The 8386-nt window shown below is 49.7% G+C and overlaps 1 pseudogene; it reads left to right on the forward strand.

Annotated features, from left to right (window-relative positions):
* Nucleotides 1-7846, forward strand: LOC108635373 (annotated as a pseudogene).
* Nucleotides 7847-8386: the final 540 nt, after the last annotated feature.

Genomic DNA, 8386 nt, shown 5'->3' on the forward strand with positions numbered 1-8386 from the left:
ATGCCCCTGCAGTTGACTAAGAGCCCCGCGAGAACTGTCAGGGTAAGGAGCCCCTTCACTTTCTCTACTGGGATTGTGTGGGGCATGGTTGGAGACAGAGGTGGATTCATACCAGAAAGGGAAGGATTTCCAGGCCCTGCCTGCAGTCAATATGAAGATCCTGAGTGAGATGTGAGGGGTTCCACACTCACAGAAGGCAAGTCTCCCATCCTTCCCTCTCAGCTCATCTTACCTGCAGCAGCCATTTCCTGGAAGCCTCAGGCAGAAGTGTCCAGGGGAGATGTACGTGCACTTCTCACCAGGAGTCTCGGGACGTGATGTCTTCGATGTGAGGCCTTGGCCTCAGGTCAGCAGATGGCACGTAGCCCACCACCTACAGGGGACAAGGGTAAGACACGGAGATTGGATGGAGCATCACTCAGCCCAGAAGACGGGGCCCGAAAGTGCCCTCACTGTCATTCTCAGGAGCTCCAGGAAGCCAGTTCGGCCAGGCCAGAAACAATTCCTGCTGGGGTGCTGACGGAAGCTAGAGCCTGGAAGGGAGGCCTGTAGACTCCACTCAGTACAGGGAAGGTCTCAGGATCCGCTACGATTCAAGGAAAGCTGCACATGCCAATCCTCCGGGAAGCTCCCCCGGAACCCCGCCCACCCTGGCCCCGCCTCTGCTGTCCGCCTGGAACACAGAAGCACATGACAGGAAGTGACGACCACGCACACACGCTGCTGGCTGCGAAGCCATCTTTGGAGAGCTGCTGTTCGTCTTAGAGAACTGCCTTGTAGGGTGCCCAGACGGAGGACTCCCAGGTCTCATAAAGGTGTCCAAGAGTGAGGTGACGTGAGTTACAAGTGCGGGGACACACGTCCGGCACGACCAAGCCTTTCCCTCTGAAAAGGGGGGGCCAGGACAACCCCCGGCCACCCTGCCCCTGCTTGTCCCCTGGAAGATTCGGGCCTGCATCTTAAGCCCCAAGTCCAGCCACGTCACCCAGGTGGTCCTCCGAGAGGACGGCTTCGGTCCGGGCATGGTGGATTCCAGTTCTGCTCAGTAGAGGGAAAACACCTAGCCCTGTAGCTAAAGGAGGGACTCTCGGGGGCACAGAGGGTCTCCACACCCCAGAAACGCAGCCACGTGAAACCCCCACCCCCCGCGACTTGGCCTCAGGAGCATGCGGTAGGATCAGGGCAGCTCTAATGGTTTGGGGGCACCCTCATTGTGATCTCGGATGTGGGACAGTGAGAGAGGAGGGGACCTCGGTCCGAGGCATTGGTAGCTGGTCAGTACAGGGAGGATATCAGGGCTCAGGAGGAGCCAGGGTGAGGACCATCCTTCCCGAAACAGGGCCAGTCAGGACCCTCCCCTGTGGTCAGCGCTTCCTCCTGGCCAAACACGGGGAAGGGAGGCTACGGTCTGAGTGGGGAGGTTAGAGCTTGCCTTACAGAAGGGCGGGTCCCGGGACCCTTAGGTGGGAGGCTGAGCGCTCCCTCCTCTCCTTCTCCAGAGTCACAGGGAAGGTGGCAGCATCAGCTTCAGAGCAGAAGAGGGATCGGGGCGGGTGCTAGGGGGTCATTCCCCGTTTTTCATCCTAACTCTGAATGTGAACTGAAAGGACATGCCTCCCCTGCCAGCCCTCCACAGGCCCCGTCTAAACCCAAGGCAGGGCTGTCTGGCTGCGCCCCAGGTCTCACTCTCACTTCCTCCTCAGGGGTCTCAGGGGACAGGCTGACTAGGAGAACAGGAGACTTGTGGGTCCTAGAGCAGTGGCCTCAAGCCCCTAGCGAAGCAGACTTTTTTAAGCGGGGACGACTCTCCCTGGTGAAGGTGCTCACATTTCTTTGTCCTTCCTCCAGGTGCCCTCGTTGCCTGCCTTCCTAACTGCACGCCCGCCTGCGGTCCTTGACCTGTGTCATCATGCCTCGGAAGCACAAAAACAAGCATCATGCCCACGGGAAACGCCACCAGGTCCAGGGGGACACTCAGGAGGCCCAGGCCAGTGCTGCTGCAGCCCCAGGAGAGGAGTGCCCTCCTCCCCGTCTTCTGTCCCTCAAGGTTCTCCCCTGGGCTCCCCTGCTGCTGGCAATCGCCAGGAGCTTCAGGGAGCCATGGCCCCTAGCTCTCCTGATGCAGAGGCTTCCTGTGCAGGAGCTGATCAAGGTGCCCAGGGCCCCGAGGAGGAAAGTGCAGATGCCGCCCGAGCAGCCCTGCTCGCTCGGAGCATTCGCAAAGATCCTCTCATGAGGAAGGCCAGCATGGTGATGGATTTCCTGCTGGAGAGGTACACCAAGAAGGAGCCCATCACACAGAATGCCATGCTGAATGTCATCGGAAGGAAGTACAAGGAGCACTTCCCGGAGATCCTGAGCAGAGCCTCTGAGCGCGTGGAGCTGGTGTTTGGCCTGGAGCTGAAGGAAGTCGACTGCAGCAGGAACATCTACGCCCTCGTCAACAAGTTCACTCTCGGGGTTGAGGAAGGTTCAAGTGATGAGGAGGAGCTGCCCAAGTCTGGTCTCCTCATGGCGCTCCTGGGCATCATCTTTATGAAGGGTAACCGCGCCACCGGAGGAGGAGATCTGGGATTTCCTCAATGTGTTGGGGATCTATGCTGGGAGGAAGCACTCCATCTTTGGGGAGCCCAGAAAGCTCATCACCAAAGATCTGGTGCAGAAGGGGTACCTCAACTACCGCCAGGTGCCCAATAGCGATCCTCCGCTCTAGAGTTCCTGTGGGGCCCGAGATCTTATGCTGAGACCAATAAGATGAAGGTGTTGGAAGTTCTGGCCAAAGATCCAGGATACGGTCCCGAGTTCCTTCCCAGACCTCTATGACGAGGCTCTGAGAGATCAGGCAGATAGAGCAGGGCTGAGAGGCATTCCCATTTTCCAGCTATGGCTGAGGCCAGTGCCCTTCCAGGGCCAAGCCTACAGCTCCTCCCACATCTAGGGAGGGGTCAGGACAGTTGTTCCTTTGAGTTGGAAGAGAACAGTTCACGCTCCAAAATAGCGCAGGGTAGTAGGGGTGGGGGGGAACAAAACCCATATTTCTTCACAGTTTTAAGTAGTATGGGAGTTTAGGTGCAGTTTTAACAAAATATGCATGTTTTCCTGTTATCCATATGAATACTATCTAGTCAAAAAATAGATGATCTCGTAGGTAGGTAGAGGTGTTGTATACAATTTTTAAATATTACTACTCTTCATAAGGTTTATTTTGCTTCAGAATCTAGGTTTATTAATGTCATGGAGTCATGTTTACTGGCTATTAGGTTTATGACTAAGAGTTCATGTTTTGTAAACAACCTGAAAAGACTTCAATATTTTCCTTATGGTCCAGGATGAGGTAATATAGCATTGGAATAGGATTTTACTTGGAAATGTGTAAGAATCCTAGAAGATAAATATTTGGGATCAGAAAGCTTTCAGAGTAAACACGGGTTTCTTCTTCATTTGTCTTATCTGTCCTCTTTCCTTGTAAAAGCTAATAACATGGACTTAGATTTGTGTAGCTTATTCAAACTGTATGACACTTAAATCATAATAAAATAGAGTCTTTGCTCATTATTTCTGTTTTCTGCCAAATGAATTGACCATCTTCTGTTTAGAAGGCTTTCTTATAGTACTGGGCTTGGTAAGAAAATGAAGACCAAGTCCACTGCCCATGGAATTTTGAGTCTAGCAGCAGGTACCATCTACGGAAGGTGGTGAGCTAACTCTAAGGAATAAACAAATCATACATTTAAATGGGGGAGGTGTGGAAGAGGAGGTTCCAGCTGAGAGCAAGCACGTCTAAGTTACCTGACTAAGGCAGCACTGGGTCTTGAGAAACATCTAGTTCCTCCGTGGGAGGTCATTTTCAGTCCAGATGCATGATGGGCTAGATGAAGCTGTGGGAGTGATGCCAGAACTCATATCATGGTTCTCAGAGGTGATGCTGTAAACCTGGAATATATCTCAACCATATATTTACCATTATTTGGGGATATCCGAAAACTATAGGGAATCTCAACATAGGGAATGGAAGGGATCCTGTGCACTTGAGCCAGGCAAGTGAACACTCACACTACGTGTTTTCATCAAGAGCTGTCCGGAGAGTTTCTGAGAAATAAGGGTGATACCCATTGAATCGAGATGCCAAGACATCACTGGACTGTCTCTCTCTTTCCGGGATGGGAGCACCAGAACTTGCTCTGTTAAATGGGCAGTTTAATTAGGTTGTGTTTAGTGTAATTTGGCTAACTTTAAGGGTGGGCTCAATTTTTACTGTCAGTGGGACTTAATTTAGGGGTGGTTTGGACAAAAAACAGCACCTGAGAGGGAAGTTGTTGGTCCTTGAGACAAATGAACTTGTACTTTCACCCATGCGGAGAAGATAACCCCAAACACATCGTAAAACAGGTGCTCAAATAGGGAAATACCGCTTAGTTTTACTTGCTTGGGAGCATTAGTGCTGATGTGGATTTGATTATTGTTTGGAGTTGCATATTCTCTAATATAGCCTGGAAATAAAATTATGTGATGGAAGTTTGTGATCATTCGAGGTCAAAATCACCTTCGTAATAACTGCCATTCATTCAATGTACCAAAGCTTGTCTCATACTGTGCCAGGTGATTTACATACATCACACATGTCTGTGGTCCTACACTATAGACTTTTTCAAACACAATTTGCAGATAAAGAAGCTGGAATAAAGAAGGTCAATTTAAAGCTCATAAATGATAGGAGCTGGACTGAACCCTGGCACTGAATTCCTATACAGCCCACACTGTGCCACTCCGCCAGGATGAGGCCAACCTTGGGTCACTTCCTCTTTCTGAACATTAGTCAAAAAAGGTATTTCACACCCTAAATAGCAGAATTTCATACCCCAAACATGGTTTTGGAATAAAAAGCCCAAGAAATAAGTAACAAAAATATTAAAGTGGAGTACAATAAAGAAGAGACAGCATTCAGTGACAAAAGGAAACATCAGTAAACCAAAAAAGATCAGGGATGCACAAAATCATTTAATTGAGCCCCTTCCTTTCAGAGAGTAAATCTGTTAGAGTAAAGGTTCTACAAGAGGCTGTGTCTGGTCAGAGAAGAGAAGGAAGAGATCACCGTGTTTTCTCTGATAGCACACCACCTATGCTGGGGCCCCCTCCCGGACTGCAGCTTCCCCATCACTCCTGGGTCTCAACCAATTCTCTGTGAGATTTGGTGCAGGCAGACTAAGACTTTTCAAAGATGTGGCATTTCCCAAGAAGTCTTTCATAGAAGAGACAGGAGTCAAGGTAAAGACAGATGAATGAGGAACTGAAGTCACAGAGAGACTGGCCTGTGTCTGCTCTCAGAAGGCCAAGACAGGGCTGCCAGGCTGCACATTCCCTCACTTCTCTTCAGGGCTTGCAAGGACATGGTCTTTGCTCTACATGCGTCACCTCAGGCTGAAAAAGTGGAAATCCAGAGTCCCCCAGGAGTCAAGGTGAGGCACCTGAGTCTAGGTCATACCCCTACACTGAACACAGGAGGGCCCCAAGAAGCCTCAATCCTGATGTCATCCCTGAAGGCACAGGTAGGAGCAGACTCGTGTGGCATTCCCAGACTCTCCCTCTCTGGCATCACAAGGAGGGAAAGCTTAGTCTGAAGAGAGCTTCCTTACGTAAACAAAGGAGCCCCACACCCTGCCAGGAGTCAAGCTTTGGACAAATGAAAGCCCCTGACCTCAGAACTCTGAGGAAACCGCACAGAACCCTGCCCTTCCTGGCATCCCTTGGATACCTACTCATTGTTGACATGACATGCCCATTTCCTTCTATGATGTCACAAGGGGGGGTTGGGACATGGTCCCAGCGGTATAGCCTAGGGCCAGCAGTGGGATTATTTCCAGGTTTTCCAGAAACCAACTGAATACCCTGAAGACGAAGGGAACCACACACCCCATAACTGTATGATTCATCTCGTCCTGCTGCCTCAGAAGACCAGGGACAGGGTATGGACGGACGAGGAGAATCTTACTTTCTACTAGGGGTCTCACGGAGATGCTTGTCCTACTATAAGAAAAGTATAGTAGTAGAAGGGGTGGACCTAAGGGGAAGCGAGGGTAGAATTTCAGGCCACAACAGAGGTCAAAGCAAGGACTGAGGGATCATCTGACCAATAAAAAGAAGTGATAATGAATCCAGCCCTGGTCCTTATAGCCCTTGAAGAATCCAGGGCAGAGCTATCAAGCTGAAGTTCCACCAACATTTATTTGTATCAGGTGTGTCGGCGGTGAACCCTTAGTATGAAGGTGCAGATACCATTCCAAGAAAGGGGTGGGGACACCAGGCCCTATGGGGAATCAAAGGAAGCACTCTTAATTCGTGTTGAGGACTCCAGAGGCAGGGACAGAAAACTTCTCAGTGTGCACTCAGTACTGGGTGATAGCTAGTGACTGACGTGATGCGGTGAGGACCTCTTCACTTCTCAGAAATCCCAGGGAGCTTTGTGATGCCAACTACAGAACAGCAGAGGGAATAGGTCCTATGACTGGCCACTAGTTGGGTTAGTGGTCTTGAATGTGAAATAACAGATGCCTCTGTGTAGGAGACTACCAGCCCCTTCTGTCACCCCAGCATGCCGAGGCAGGGGTAGCAGGATGCAGCCTAAAGATCACTCTAATTTCCTTCAATATGTTTCCCAAAGGACAGGCTGATTAAGAGAATAGGAACCCTGGGTGTTTTCAGAACAGTGCCCTCAAGAAAACCACAAATGTAGCCTTCCTGATAACCAAGGTGGTATTCCCCTGCTGCAGGCTGCACACTCAACCTTCGTCATCCTGTGGGCCCTTATCACCTGCCCTCCTACTCACACTTCTAATCACTGTCCCCAGAGCAGTCATCATGCCTCGGAGGTCAGTCTCATAAGCTCTGCATCCATGAGAAATGCCACCAGGCCCGATATGAGCCCAGAGTCACAAGGGAGTTCAGCCCACTGCAGTAATGGAAGAGCTTCCCTCTACCTCTTCTCTTCTAGAAGATAAGTCACAGAGCTCATCAGCTACTGGGTCAAATAGCACTTCCCAGGGGTCTTTGGAACCCCATCTACTACCAGCACTTTTTCAACTACTGCTGACCCAACATCTGATGAAGAAGATACCAGTCAAGATGAGGAAGATTCACGTTCCTCATCTTCTACCGAAAACACCTACCATGATACTCTGAACAGCATGACAGGTTTGTTGGAGCAGTTCCTTCTGTGTAAGTATAAAATGAAGCAGCCCATCATGAAGGAAGACATGCTGAAGATTATCCACCCAAGATACCACCACCGATCTGCCGAGATTCTCAAGAGAGCCTCTGAACACATTGAGGCTGTCTTTGCAGTTGACTTGAAGGAAGTTGACTCAACCATCCACTCCTATGACCTCGTCAGCAAACTGAACCTGCCCAACAATGGGAGGGTGTGGGATGGTAGGGGCTTACCTAAGACTGGTCTCTTGATGACAGTTCTGGGTGTGATCTTCGTGAAGGGTGGCTGTGCCGCTGAGGAAGACATCTGGAAATTCTTGAATATGATGCGAGTATATGCTCGGAGAAAACACTTCATCTACGGAGAGCCCAGGAAGCTCATCACCAGAGACTTAGTGACGATGAAGTACCTGGAGTACCGCCAGGTTGCCCACAGCGATCCTCCACGTTACGAGTTCCTGTGGGGCCCACGAGCCCATGCTGAAACCAGCAAAATGAAAGTCCTGGAATTTTTGGCAAAAGTCAATGATACAGTCCCCAGTGCCTTCTCATCACAATATGAAGAAGCTTTGCTAGATGAGGAGGAGAGAGCTCGAGCCACAGTTCTAGCCAGGCCTGGCACCATTGTCCCTTCCAGGCATGATCCACAGCCATGTCCAGCAGCTTCTCCCACCCCTACCGAAGACCAAGAGTTTTAAAAGATCATCCAGATAAGAAAATGTGACATCAAAATTGGGACTTTTGCCGAAATGGGAAGCAATCCCGCAATGAAACTGCTGGGACAATGGAATGAAAAAATGAAAAAAGTTTCAAAACATGATCAACCTTGATTGTTCTCCATCTTTTCAGTCTTCTGTTTTGTAAAATTAAATAATTTATACCTCGATATGCTTCTTGAAAAATGCAGGAGGTATTAAACCTTAACAAGTTAGACCTCTTACTGTCTTCATTTATTTTTTGAGCACCTGCTCTTTGAAAGGCTCTATGCTAGGTCTGATGAGACTAAGATCAAGACCTAGCCTATCCCCATACAACTTTAGAAAGAAGGAGCTGCAATCACATAAGCAAGATCTTGAGATAGCCTTTAGGAATGACAGGAACGTAAAAAGACTATCCAGGAAGAAATCTCTACCTGGGGTAACTTACGGATCTGTTAGGTTCTCCACAACAAAAACCCCACAGA

Source organism: Capra hircus, unplaced genomic scaffold, assembly GCF_001704415.2.
Source record: "Capra hircus breed San Clemente unplaced genomic scaffold, ASM170441v1, whole genome shotgun sequence".
NCBI lineage: Eukaryota > Metazoa > Chordata > Mammalia > Artiodactyla > Bovidae > Capra > Capra hircus.